This window comes from Lipotes vexillifer, unplaced genomic scaffold (genome assembly GCF_000442215.2).
Source record: "Lipotes vexillifer unplaced genomic scaffold, Lipotes_vexillifer_v1.1 scaffold534, whole genome shotgun sequence".
NCBI classification, from domain to species: Eukaryota; Metazoa; Chordata; class Mammalia; order Artiodactyla; family Lipotidae; genus Lipotes; species Lipotes vexillifer.
The window spans coordinates 1,854,043-1,868,555 of NW_006787833.1; positions in this window are offsets into that span (position 1 = coordinate 1,854,043).

Here is a 14,513-nt window from a genome sequence, read left to right on the forward strand (position 1 = left end):
CACTGAAGAAATCAAAGAGGAAATCAAAAAATACCTACAGACAAATGACAACAAAAACATGATGATCCAAAACCTATGGGATGCAGCAAAAGCAGTTCTAAGAGGGAAGTTTATAGCTATACAAGCCTACCTCAAGAAACAAGAAAAATCTCAAATAAATAATCTAACCTTACACCTAAAGGAACTAGAGAAAGAAGAACAAACAAAACCCAAAGTAAGCAGAAGGAAAGAAATCATAAAGATTAGAGCAGAAATAAATAGAAACAAAGAAAACAATAGCAAAGATCAATAAAATTAAAAGCTGGTTCTTTGAGAAGATAAACAAAATTGATAAACCATTAGCCAGACTCATGAAGAAAAAAGAGGGAGAGGACTCAAATCAATAAAATTAGAAATGAAAAAGTAGACAACAGACACCACAGAAATACAAGGCATCCTAAGAGACTACTATAAGCAACTCTATGCCAATAAAATGGACAACCTGGAAGAAATGGACAAATTCTTAGAAAGGTATAACCTTCCAAGACTGAACCAGGAAGAAACAGAAAATATGAACAGCCCAATCACAAGAAATGAAATTGAAACTATGATTAAAAATCTTCCAACAAAAGTCCAGGACCAGATGGCTTCAGAGGTGAATTCTATCAAACATTTAGAGAAGAGCTAACACGATCCTTCTCAAACTCTTCCAAAAAATTGCAGAGGAAGGAACACTCCCAAACTCATTCTATGAGGCCACCATCACCCTGATACCAAAACCAGACAAAGGTACTACAAAAAAAGAAAATTACAGACCAATATCACTGATGAATATAGATGCAAGAATCCTCAACAGAATACTAGCAAACAGAATCCAACAGCACATTAAAAGGATCATACACCACGATCAAGTGGGATTTATCCCAGGGATGCAAGGATTCTTCAGTATATGCAAATCAATCAATGTGATACACCATATTAACAAATTGAAGAATAAAAACCATATGATCATCTCAATAGATTCAGGAAAAGCTTCTGACAAAATTCAACACCCATTTATGATAAAAACTCTCCAGGAAGTGGGCATAGAGGGAACCTACCTCAACATAATAAAGGCCATAGATGACAAACCCACAGCAAACATCATTCTCAGTGGTGAAAAACTGAAAGCATTTCCTCTAAGATCATGAACAAGACAAGGATGTCCACTCTCACCGCTATTATTCAACATAGTTTTGGAAGTCCTAGCCTCGGCAATCAGAGAAGAAAAAGAAATAAAAGGAATACAAATTGGAAAAGAAGTAAAACTGTCACTGTTTGCAGATGACATGATACTATACATAGAGAATCCTAAAAATGCCACCAGAAAACTACTAGAGCTAATCAATGAATTTGGTAAAGTTGCAGGATACAAAGTGCACAGAAATCTCTTGCATTCCTATACACTAATGATGAAAATTCTGAAAGAGAAATTAAGGAAACACTCCCATTTACCATTGCAACTAAAAGAATAAAATACCTAGGAATAAACCTACCTAGGGAGACAAAAGAGACCTGTATAGAAAACTATAAGACACTGATGAAAGAAATTAAAGATGATACCAACAGATGGAGAGATATACCATGTTCTTGGATTGGAAGAATCAATACTGTGAAAAAGACTATTACTACCCAAAGCAATCTACAGATTCAATGCAATCCCTATGAAATTACCAATGGCATTTTTTACAGAACTAGAATAAAAAATCTAAAAATTTGTATGGAGACACAAAAGACCCCAAATAGCCAAAATGTCTTGAGGGAAAAAAATGGAGTTGGAGGAATCAGACTCCCTGACTTCAGACTGTACTACAAAGCTAAAGTAATCAAGACAGTATGGTACTGGCACAAAAACAGAAACACAGGTCAATGGAACAAGATAGAAAGCTCAGAGGTAAACCCACACACCTATGGTCAACTAATCTATGACAAAGGCGGCAAGGATATACAATTGAGAAAAGACATACTCTTCAATAAGTGGTGCTGGGCAAACTGGACAGCTACATGTAAAAGAATGAAATCAGAACACTCCCTAACACCATACACAAAAATAAACTCAAAATGGATTAGAGGCCTAAATGTAAGACCAGATATTATAAAACTCTTAGAGGAAAACATAGGAAGAACACTCTTTGAGATAAATCACAGCAAGATCTTCTTTGATCCACCTCCTAGAGTAATGGAAATAAAAACAAAAATAAACAAATGGGACCTAATGAAACTTAAAAGCCTTTGAAAAGCAAAGGAAACCATAAACAAGACAAAAAGAGAACCCTCAGAATGGGAGAAAATATTTGCAAACAAATCAACGGACAAAGGCTTAATCTCCAAAATATACAAACAGCTCATGCAGCTCAATATTAAAAGAACAAACAACCCAATCCAAAAATGGGCAGAAGACCTAAATAGACATTTCTCCAAAGAAGACATACAGATGGCCAAGAAGCACATGAAAAGCTGCTCAACATCACTAATTATTAGAGAAATGCAAATCAAAATTACAATGAGGTATCAGCTCACACCAGTTAGAATGGGCTTCATCAGAAAATCTACAAACAACAAATGCTGGAGAGGGTGTGGAGAAAAGGGAACCCTCTTGCACTGTTGGTGGGAATGTAAACTGATACAGCCACTATGGAGAACAATATGGAGGTTCCTTAAAAAACTAAAAATAGAATTACCATATGATCCAGCAATCCCACTACTGGGCATATACCCAGAGAAAACCAAAAAGACACATGCACCCCAGTGTTCATTGCAGCACTATTTACAATAGCCAGGTCATGGAAGCAACCTAAATGCCCATCGACATATGAATGGATAAAGAAGATGTGGTACATATATACAATGGAATATTACTCAGCCATAAAAAGGAACGAAATTGGGTCATTTGTTGTTGAGATGATGGATCTAGAGACTGTCATACAGAGTGAAGTAAGTCAGACAGAGAAAAACAAGTATCATTTATTAACGCATATATGTGGAACCTAGAAAACTGGTACAGACAAACCGGTTTTCAGGGTAGAAGTTGAGTCACAGATGTAGAAAACAAACGTATGGACACCAAGGGGGAAAAGCAGCAGGGAGTGGCAGTGGGGGTGTGATGAATTGGGCGATTGGGATTGACGTGTATACACTGATGTGTATAAAATTGATGACTATAAAAAAAGAAAATCAGAAATGAAAGAGGAGACACAGCTGTACCGAGAAATACAAAGAATCATAAGAGGCTGCTATGAACAATTGTATGCCAACAAATTGGATAACCTAGAAGAAATGGAAGTTCCTAGAAAGATACAACCTATCAAGACCAAAGCATGAAGAAAGAGAAAATCTGAACAGGCTCATTACTAGCAGGGAGATTGAAACAGTAATCAAAAATCAATAGAGGCAGAAAAAGCAAATGACAAAATTCAACATTTACGGTACAAACTCTCAACAAACTGGGTATAGAGGGAACAACATGCCTCAATATAATAAAGGCCATACATGACGAGCCCACAGCTAATATCATACTCATTGGTTAAAATAACTAATATCTTTTCCTCTAAGATCAGGAACAAGACAAGAATACCCACTCTTGCCACTTTTATTCAACATGGTAATGGAAGTCCTAGCCAGAGCAATTAGACAATAAATAAATAAATAAATGGCATCCAAACTCTAAAGGAAGTAGTAAAACTGTCACCATTTGCAGATGACATACATAGAAAACCCTACAGTATCCACCAAAAGATGGACAGAACTAATAAATTCAGTAGAGCTGCAGGATACAAAATCGATATGCAAAAATCTGTTGCATTTTTATACACTAATAAACTACAGAAAGAGAAATTAAGAAAACAATCCCATTTACAATCACATCAGAAATAATAAAATACCCAGGAACAAATTTAACCAAGGAGGTGAAAGACTTGTACACTGAAAACTTGAAGACATTGATGACAGACAGGGAAGACACAAATGAATGGAAAGATGTTCTAGGCTCACAAATTGTAACCATTAATAGCATTAAACATTTCACACTACACAAAGCAATCTAAACTTCATGTAATTCCTATCAAAGTTCCAATGGAAGTTTTCACAGAAATAGAAGAAACAATCCTCAAATGTATATGGAACCATACAAGACCCCAGATAGCCAAAGCAATCTTAAGAACAAAGCTGGAGGCTTCATGCTTCCTGGTTTCCAATTATATTACAAAGCTATAGTAATCAAAACAATATGGTATTTGCTTACAAACAGATACACAGATCAATGGAACAGAATAGACAGCTCAGAAACAAACAAAGAGCTCAGAGGCCAAGAATATACAATGGGGAAAGGACAGACTTGTCAGTAAAAGGTGCTGGGAACACTGGACAGCTCACATGCAAAAGAATGAAACTGGACCACTATGTTACACCAGACACAAAAATTAACTCAAAAATGGATTAAAGACTTGTACGTAAGACCTGAAACCGTAAAACTCCTAGAAGAAAATAGGTGGTAAGCTCCTTGACATCAGTCTTGGTGATGATATTTTGGATTTGACAGCAAAAGCAAGGGCAACAAAATCTAAAATAAACAAGGTGGGACTACATCAAACTAAAAAGCTTCTGTACAGAAAAGGAAACCATCAACAAAACGAAAAGGCAATGAGAGAAAATATTTGCAAACTGTATATCTGATAAGCGTTCAATCTATATATATAGAAAGATAGATAGATAGATAGATAGATAGATATAAAGATCTCATGCACCTAAAAAAAAGTCTGATTAAAATATGGGCAGAGGATCTGAATAAACATTTTTCCAAGAGACATACAAATACCGTCAGGTACATGAAAAGGTGGTCAGCATCACTAATCATCAGGGAAATGTAAATCAAAACCACAGTGAGGTATCAACTCACACCTGTTAGAATGGCTACTATCAAAAGACGACGAGCAGCAAATGTTGCAGATGATGTGGACAAAAGGAAACCCTTGGGCACTGTTGATGGGAATGTAAATTGATACAGCCACTATGGAAAACAGTATGGAGGTTCCACAAAATACTACAAGTAGAACTACCTTATGATCCAGTAATTCTTCTTCTGGGTATGTATTCGAAGGAAATTTCATCTCTCTCTCAAAAGGTATCTGCATTCCCATGTTATTGCACCATTACTTACAAAAGCCAAGTCAGGGAAACAACCTAAGTGTCCACTGACAGATAAATGACTTGTTTAAATGTGGTATATACATAAAAGGCTATTATTCCGCCATAAAAAAGAAGGAAATCTGGCCATCTGCAATAACATGCATGAACTTAGAGGACATTATGCTAAGTGAAATAAGTGACACCGAGAAAGACAAATACTGTATGGTCTTACTTATAAGCGGAATCTGGAGGAAAACAACCCTCATAGATACAGAGAACAGATTGGTGGTTGCCAGAGGTAGGGAGTGGGTGAAATGGGTGAATGGGGTCAAAAGGTGCAAACTTCTCATTAATAGATAAGTAAGTCCTGATGAGGTAACATACCGGATGATGACTACAGTTAATAATACTGTATTATATATTGGAAAGTTGCTAAGAGGTAAAATTTATCACAAGAACAACAAAGTTTATAACTATGCATGGTGATTAATGTTAACTTATTATGGTAATCACTTTGCAATATACACATATATGGAATCATTATTTTGTATACCTAAAACTAATCCAATGTTATGTGTCAGTTATATCTAAAAATAATTTGAAGGATAGGGGAATAATTTAAGGATAGCCTATAAATTATAGGCTAAGCAAAAGGTACACATGTCCTTTATCTATCATTAAATAAAGGTTAATGAAACCAACATAATTCTCTTCTTTCAAAATCAAGCATTAATTGTTGAATAAATAGCACAGGATACCATTGATGGCTTAGGCTCACCCAATCTTTTTCCTTTCCAGGAAGACAAACAATAAAGCAGAGAGAACACTGGACTTAAGCTTATAAAATCTGGTTTTAAATCCTGGCTCTGTCACTTACTTTACTTATTTATTCATTGAGCAAGCATTTATTGACTCTCTCCAGTCCACTTAATGTTTTGAATCCTAATTCCTCTGCTATAAAATGGGAATAATTATACCTACCTCATAAAGTGAGGTACACTCAATAATAGTTGACTGAAAACATTGTCACTTGCTTAAGTCCCCAGAATAAAGATTATTGATAATAATCAGGAAAAAAACAAAAAGAGGGCAATTAGAAAAGCAATAGTCACACTGAGGGTAAAGTTTTCATTAGTTCTTACCACGTGTCCGGTATCATTTTCTCAGTGTCTTTAAATTATAATTACAGGAACCTTTTTTACAGTGTCTCTGAATCAGCTGTGACCTTTCAACAACCCTATGGTATAAGTTTCCCTGTTGTATAGGTGCAGTTCCTGAGGTTTAGAGATGAACTTACTGCCCATAATCACACAATCAGAACATGGCAGGGCTGAGACACAAGGCAGGTTAACCATCTCTGGTGACACTGCTCTTGAATGCCAGCAAACCACAGTGGCACTAAGCCCAGAGAACAGTCAGGGTCACCTACACCTGCAAATAGGGATGATTCTGCACACTCGGTACAGTGAGACACAAGAACCCGGGCTCACTTTGGATACTTGCTCCCAGCATGGATTTGGGCAAATTTACTTAAATATTTTATATGCATTTTATATGTAAAATGGAGATGAAAATGATACTCATTTTCATTCACAAGACCTTAGGAAGCATTACTGTACATACTAAATAAGATCTTAAATATAAAGCCTTCTAGCTTTATATCTAGCTTTTGATCATTACTAGATGATCAAATCAACGTTTGTTCTTTTCTTCCCACCGCTCCCTTATGAAGATGACGGAATTGCTTTATGTACCTGGGAGACACTTGCACCACACGGCCAAATCTATACCAGTCCGGAATTTGTAACTATAAGAAGAAAGTACATTACATGACTCACTGTAATGTAACAGAGTATTTATCATATCAAGGTATGTGACTTAATTTTCTAAGCATGAATTTAAAAAACCTGTTATGCTACAAAGGTTTTTTCATCTGAGTATAAGATTGACAGTACAATTTTTTTCAGTATATTCCACATCAGAGTTAACACGAAATGTCTCTACTGAAGAACACTAACTCATTCTATCAACACAATGGTCACATTATACAATAATATTTTCTTCCCTGTCGACTGCACTTTTTTTCTTGTTCACACTAACTGATGTTACATATTAAATCAATTGACTAATTCTAAACAAATATTTTGAGCAAAAAAGCAAATGTGAGCAATTTCCAGCTGTCATGTAGAGTTAAATTAAAACATTTTGTCTATAAACACATATATAATCTTGTTAAAATTTAATAGGGGAAATACGCCATGTCAAAATCACATTGCTCCGGAAAAAAAGTTTCTCTTTACTACATTTCTTATGTGGTCTTATTTGTTTTCTGTCACACTTCTTATCTACTTACTTTTACAAATCCTAGAAAGTGAGTACCATTTTTTTCCCATGGCAAAATTCCAAAATTCTAACTGAAATACAGATTATTTCCTTGCAAGAAGCTGGAGCCAGAAGATGACATAATGGATGTTTCTGAAGGCAGGGTAGACCTGTGACACACGTGCTACCACTCACTATGAATCCTTGAATCAGTTCCTTGGTTTCTATATTTTCTTCACCCGAGAAGTGGGTTGTAAGAATACTAAATATTATGCATAAATTTTCTGGTGCAAAGGAAATAAATAGTGGCTATTCTTTTTTTTTTTTTTTTTCCGGCCATGTCAAGCGACTTACAGTATCTTAGCTCCCTTACCAGGGATTCAGCCTGGGCCCCAGCAGTGAAAGCCCTGAGTCCTAACCACTGGACCGCCAGGGAATTCCCAGTGGTGGGTACTCTAATCGTTATTATTGATTATCAGCTTCCTCACTTGCCAACAAATGAGTCAGGATCCTGATCAACCAAAAATACTAACTTTATAAAGGAGACGCTACACAAATCAAATGGGAATAGACAGAAAAAATATAACTACATTTAAAATGTTCAAGCTTTCAAACAATTCAACGTTTTGTGGGATGGGGCAACAGTGTTCAGCAGAAGTGGGCTTGAGAGCCCACTTACAATGTTAATAATCACTGCAATAAGTTTTCAGCTTTTCAGAGGCAGCAACCAGATCTTATTCGTATCTGTAATTCTAGTAACAGTTTATGGAACAGAGTTGAGACTTCAGAGTGTGTTATGTTGAATTCTTATTCAATATAATACCTATTTGCAATCCATTATAATCTTCACTCATTTGAGGAAGTGAAATTTCATGATTTGATTTTTCTCTTAAACCGCTGGTGTTCTAAAACTTTCCTCCACTTGTCCTCAGTAAATGTAATACCTAGTACAACTAGGATAAGAGATGAATATGGACTAAAGTAACAAATTATCTGCAGATCCCATACTCCAATAAATGAGGATACTGGGTAACCCAAATGAATCTGGACTGATGAAATTTGAAATAGAGTCGGTTACAAGATTAGGTAAAAACCTCAGGCACTGGGCTAATAAAGATGGCTTTAGGTGGAAAGGGCTCTGTCTCTCTCCTAATACAGAGCCAAACTTTGAGGGAATAGTAGCTTTGGTTTGGCCATACAGGAGGTATGTAATAATTCTGGAGCAGAAGCACCAGGGGCTTGGGTGCAGATTCTTGTACTGAGGAGTAGAGAGGTCTGGTGCCTAGATGTCTAGATGCAGGCTGTGGAAAGTGGGTGACAGCTGGCAGGAAGGGAGGTGGGAGAAGGCCGAATGCAAACATCCCAGGTCAATATTCTTAAAAGGTAAAGGTGTCATAACCAGGATCGGGTATTTAGGAGCCAAAACCTGACAGCCCCATCCAAGATGGGGAAACTTTCAAACAGTAGGCAGGAGGGGCTGTCCCAAAAGGTAGACAGTACTTGGTAGATGTCATGTTCTATCCCCACTGCACAGATGGGAAAGCAAAACCCAGAGGTTTAGGCTCAAGGTCCTACAGCAGTAAATGGCAGAGCAGGGACTCACAGGACTTTGAGTCCAGTCTATTTTGACTTTGTGGGTGGAAAATTTACATTCCCACCAACACTGCAAAGGGTTCCCTTTTCTCCACACCCTCTCCAGCATTTATTGTTTGTAGATGTTTCGATGATGGCCATTCTGACCGGTGTGAGGTGATACCTCAATGGTGGTTTTGATTTACATTTCTCTAATGATTAGTGACGTTGAGCATCCTTTCATGTGTTTGTTGGCAATCTGTATATCTTCTTTGGAGAAATGTCTATTTAGGTCTTCTGCCCATTTTTGGATTGGGTTGTTTGTTTTTCTGATATTGAGCTGCATGAGCTACTTGTATATTTTGGAGATTAATCCTTTGTCAGTTGCTTCATTTGCAAACATTTTCTCCCATTCTGAGGGTTGTCTTTTCGTCTTGTTTATGGTTTCCTTTGCTGTGCAAAAGCTTTGAAGTTTCATTAGGTCCCATATGTTTATTTTTGTTTTTATTTCCATTCTTCTAGGAGGTAGGTCAAAAAGGATCTTGCTGTGATTTATGTCACAGAGTGTTCTGCCTATGTTTTCCTCTAGGAGTTTTATAGTGCCTGGCCTTACATTTAGGTCTTTAATCCATTTTGAGTTTATTTTTGTGTATGGTGTTAGGGAGTGCTCTAATTTCATTCTTTTACATGTAGCTGTCCAGTTTTCCCAGCACCACTTATTGAAGAGGCTGTCTTTTCTCCATTGTATATTCTTGCCTCCTTTATCAAAGATAAGGTGACCATATGTGCGTGGGTTTATCTCTGGGCTTTCTATCCTATAACAGGGACTCTCATACGAGACAAAGAAGGGCATTCCATAATGATAAAGGGGTCAAACAGCAAGAAGATATAACACTTGCAGGTATGTATATGCACCAACCTAGGAGCACCTAACTATATACAGCAGTTAACAGACCTAAAGGGAGAAATAAACAGCAATACAATAATAGTAGGGGACTTTATAAGCCACTTACATCCAGAGATAGATCATCCAGACATAAAATCAATACGGAATCATTGGCCTTACATGACTCATTATGCCAGATGGACTTAACATTCCATCCAAAAACAACAGGGTAAACATTCTTCTCAAGGGCACATGAAACATAAAGCAGGATAGATCATATATTAAGGCACAAAACAAGTTGATAAATTTAAGTAGATTGAAATCATATCAAGCGTTGTTTCCTACCACAGTGGTATGAAACTAGGAATCAATTACAAGAAGAAAACCAGAAGATTCACAAATATGTGAGTATTAAACAACAGGGTACTGGAAAACGAATGGGTCAAAGAAAAATCAAAAGGATAACTAGAAAATGCCTTGAGATCATGAAAACAGAATTAGCACATACCAAAACCTATGAGGTGCACCAAAAGCAGTTCTAAAAGGGAAGTTCATAGCAATAAATGCATATATCCAGAAAGAAGGAAAATCTCAAATAAACAACCTAACTTTACACCTCAAGGAACTAGAAAAAGAAGAACAAACAAAGCCAAAAATTAGTAGACGGAAGGAAATAAAGATCAGAGTGGAAATAAATGAAAGAAAGACTAAAAAGACAATAAAATATATCAATGAAACTAAGATCTGGTTCTTTGAAAAAATACACAAATATGACAAACCTTCAGCTAGACTCACAAAGTAAAAAAGGAGAAGACGACTCAAGATCAGATATGAAAGAGGAGATGTTACAACTCATACCACAGAAATAAAAAAGATCATAAGAGACAACTATGATCAATTTTATGCCAACAAATTGCACAACCTAGAAGAAATGGATACATTCCTAGAAACATACAAGACTGAATCTAGAAGAAATAGAAAATCTGAACAGATTGATTACTAGTAAGGAGATTAAATCAGTAATAAAAACCTCCCCAAAAGGAGAAGTCCAAGATCAGATGGCTTCACTGTTGAATTTTACCAAATATTCAAAGAAGAATTGATATAAATCCTTCTCACACTCTTCCAGGAAATAGTAGAGGAGGGAACACTCCAAATTCATTTTAAGAAGCCAGCATTACTCCGATACCAAAACCAGACAAGGACATCACAAAAAAAGAAGATGACAGGCCAGTATCTTTGATGAACACAGATGCTGAAATGCTCAACAAAATAGTAGCAAACAGAAGTCAATAATAATTAAAGGGATCACACACCATAATCAAGTGGGATTTATTCCAGGGATGCAAAAATGGGTCAACATCCTCAAAATCAATATGATATAAAACATTAAAAAAATGAAGCATAAAAATCATAGGATCACTTCACTAGATTCAAGAAAAGCATCTGACAAAATTCAACATCTTTTTATGATGGAAAATCTCAACAAAATAGGTATAGAGGAAATGTATCTCAACATAATAAAGGCCATATATGACAAGCCCTCAACTAACATCATACTCAACAAGTGAGAACTACACGTTTTTCCTCTAAGATCAGTAACAAGACAAGGATGTCTACTGTCACCACTTTCCTTTAACATAGTGTTGGAAGTTCTAGTTAGAGCAATTATGCAAGAAAAAGAAATAAAAGGCATCCAAATTATAAAGGAAGCAGTAAAACTGTCACTGTATGCACATGATATTATACAGAGAAAGCCCAAAGACTCCACCAAAACCCAGATAGAACTAATAAACAGATTCAGTTGCAGGATACAAAAATCAATATACAAAAATATGTTGTATTTCTATACGCTAATAACAAACTATAGAAAGAGAAATTAAGAAAACATTCCCATTTACAATCACATCAGAAATAAGAAAATACCCAGGAACAAATTTAACCAAGCAGGTGAAAGGCCCGTACACTGAAAACTTGAAGACACTGATGAAAGAAATTCAAAGGGACTTCCTGGTGGCAGTGGTTAAGAACCGCCTGTCAATGCAGGGGACACTGGTTCGAGCCCTGGTCCGGGAAGGTCCCACATGCCACAGAGCAACTAAGCCCATGCACCACAACTACTGAGCCTGTGCTCTAGAGCCCGCAAGCCACAAGTACTGAGCCCGTGTGCCACAACTACTGAAGCCCGTGTGCCTAGAGCCTGTGCTCCACAACAAAAGAAGCCACTGCGATGAGAAGACCATGCACTGCAATGAAGAGTAGCCCCTGCTCGCTGCAACTAGAGAAAGTCTGCGCACAGCAACGAAGACCCAACACAGCCAAAAATAAATAAATAAATAAATTTATTTTAAAAACATGGATTAAAGACTTGCACATAAAACCTGAAACCATAAAACTCCTAGAAGAAAACACAGGCAGTAAGCTCCTTGACATCAGTTCTGGCGATGACTTTTTTGGGTCTGACATCAAAAGCAAAGGCAACAACAACAACAACAACAAAAAAAGTGGGACTACATCAAACTAAAAGCTTCTGTACAGATAAGGAAACCATCAAAACGATGAAAAAGCAACCTACTGAATAGGAGAAAATATTTGTAAATCATATATCTGGTAAGGAGTTAATATCCAAAATATATTAATATAAAGAACTCATACATGGGCTTCCCTGGTGGCGCAGTGGTTGAGAGTCCGCCTGCCAATGCAGGGGACACGGGTTCGTGCCCCAGTCTGGGAAGATCCCAAATGCTGCGGAGCAGCTAGGCCCGTGAGCCATGGCCGCTGAGCCTGCGTGTTCGGAGCCTGTGCTCCACAATGGGAGAGGCCACAACAGTGAGAGGCCCGCGTACCGAAAAAAAAAAAAAGATCTCATATAACACAACAGCAAAAAAAAATCTGATTTTTTTTAAAAAGGGGCAGGGCTTCCCTGGTGGCGCAGTGGGTGGGTGTCTGCTTGCTAATGCAGGGGACACAGGTTCGAGCCCTGGTCCGGGACAATCCCACATGCCGCAGAGCAACTAGGCCCGTGCACCACAACTACTGAGCCTGCGTGCCACAACTACTGAAGCCCGCGTGCCTAGAGCCCGTGCTCCACAACAAGAGAAGCCACTGCCATGAGAAGCCCGCACGCCGCAAAGAAGAGTAGCCCGCACTCCCCACAACCAGAGGAAGCCCGCGCACGGCAACGAAGACCCAACATAGCCAAAAAAAATAAATAACTTTATTTTTTTTAAAAATTATACCTCAATTAAAAAAAAAAGAAAGAAAATGAGAAGGGAAAGAAGAGGAGCAGAGAGGTTTCTCTCTGGTTGTCCATCCCTGTGGGAGTGGAACATTCATGGTGAAATAGCATCCTCTCCTCACACCAAGTTTGGGCGTAGATGGGAAAGGGTCTCCCCTCCCTGAAACCAAATGAGTGAGGCACCAAGAGAAACACTTCTGAGATGGTGGGCGCTGGCAAAATGAGGCACCTCCTCAGACAGAAGCTATGGGGATATCAAGGAGGAGGACACTTGGAACAGCGGTGACGAGGTGGTGGGGCAGGCATCATGTCCACTTGCTGGAGGCACCAGGGGATGTAGTCGTGCTGGAGCTGTGTCTCCAGTGGCCCGGCTAGAGTGGCACCACCAGGGACAGGGAGCTGCACCGAAGGGAGCTCCTCAGTACAGTCTAAAGGACTCACCCATGTACAGCCTTGAGAGAGCATCATGTGGGAGCCCACTGAAATGAGCATATCAGTGGGTCAGTGTAGCCAGGAAAGGAGTGACCATCAGCCAAGAGGGGACTGCACAACTTTCCAACTCCATCCCTTTCTCTCTCCTCCATCCTTGTTCCGCACGTTGGAGCATCAGTCCAAATACTTTCCCTCCCCCCCAATCTGAGAAGTCCGAGTCTCACTTCAAATCGGTACTAGCCTAGTGAGGGTGCAGAAGAGAGGGAGGTGGTATTGACACTGAATTTGAAATTGAAGCTTCAGGCTGGATTGATTTAATGACTAAGTGAGCTGAAAGTTAAGGACTCTTAAAAGTTACCCTTCATTCCCTTTCTTTCTCTCTACACCCCAATCAAACCATCAAAGGAGGCTGTTAGTTTCACCTTTAAAATATGTCCTTAATTCAACCACTTCTCACACCACACCACAATGGTACAAGCTACCATTCTCGTTTGCCTGGATTATTGCAAAAAGCCTCCCCACTTGTAGCCTGGCTTCCAATCTTGCCCCACTACAGCCTGTTTCTAATGCGGCAGACAGAAAGATCCTACTGAAATGCAATTCGGTTCACGTCACTCCTGTTCAAAACCCTCCGGTGGTTGCCCTTCTCATTCAGAACCAAAACTGAAGTCTTTACGCTTGCCAATACAGTCATACATGATCTGTACCCACCCCATCCCCATTTTCTCTCTGATCTTATTTCCTGTAATTTTCCCACAAACACACAACTGGCCTGTTTTCTATTCTTCAAGATACCACACATGCTCCTGCCTCAGGGCCTTTCCACCTGCTTTCCTTTTTCTCAAAACTCTCTTTACCCAGATAGTCCAAACCTCAGCCACTTACCCCCTTCAAATCTTTGCTCCAGCATCACCTTCTGAA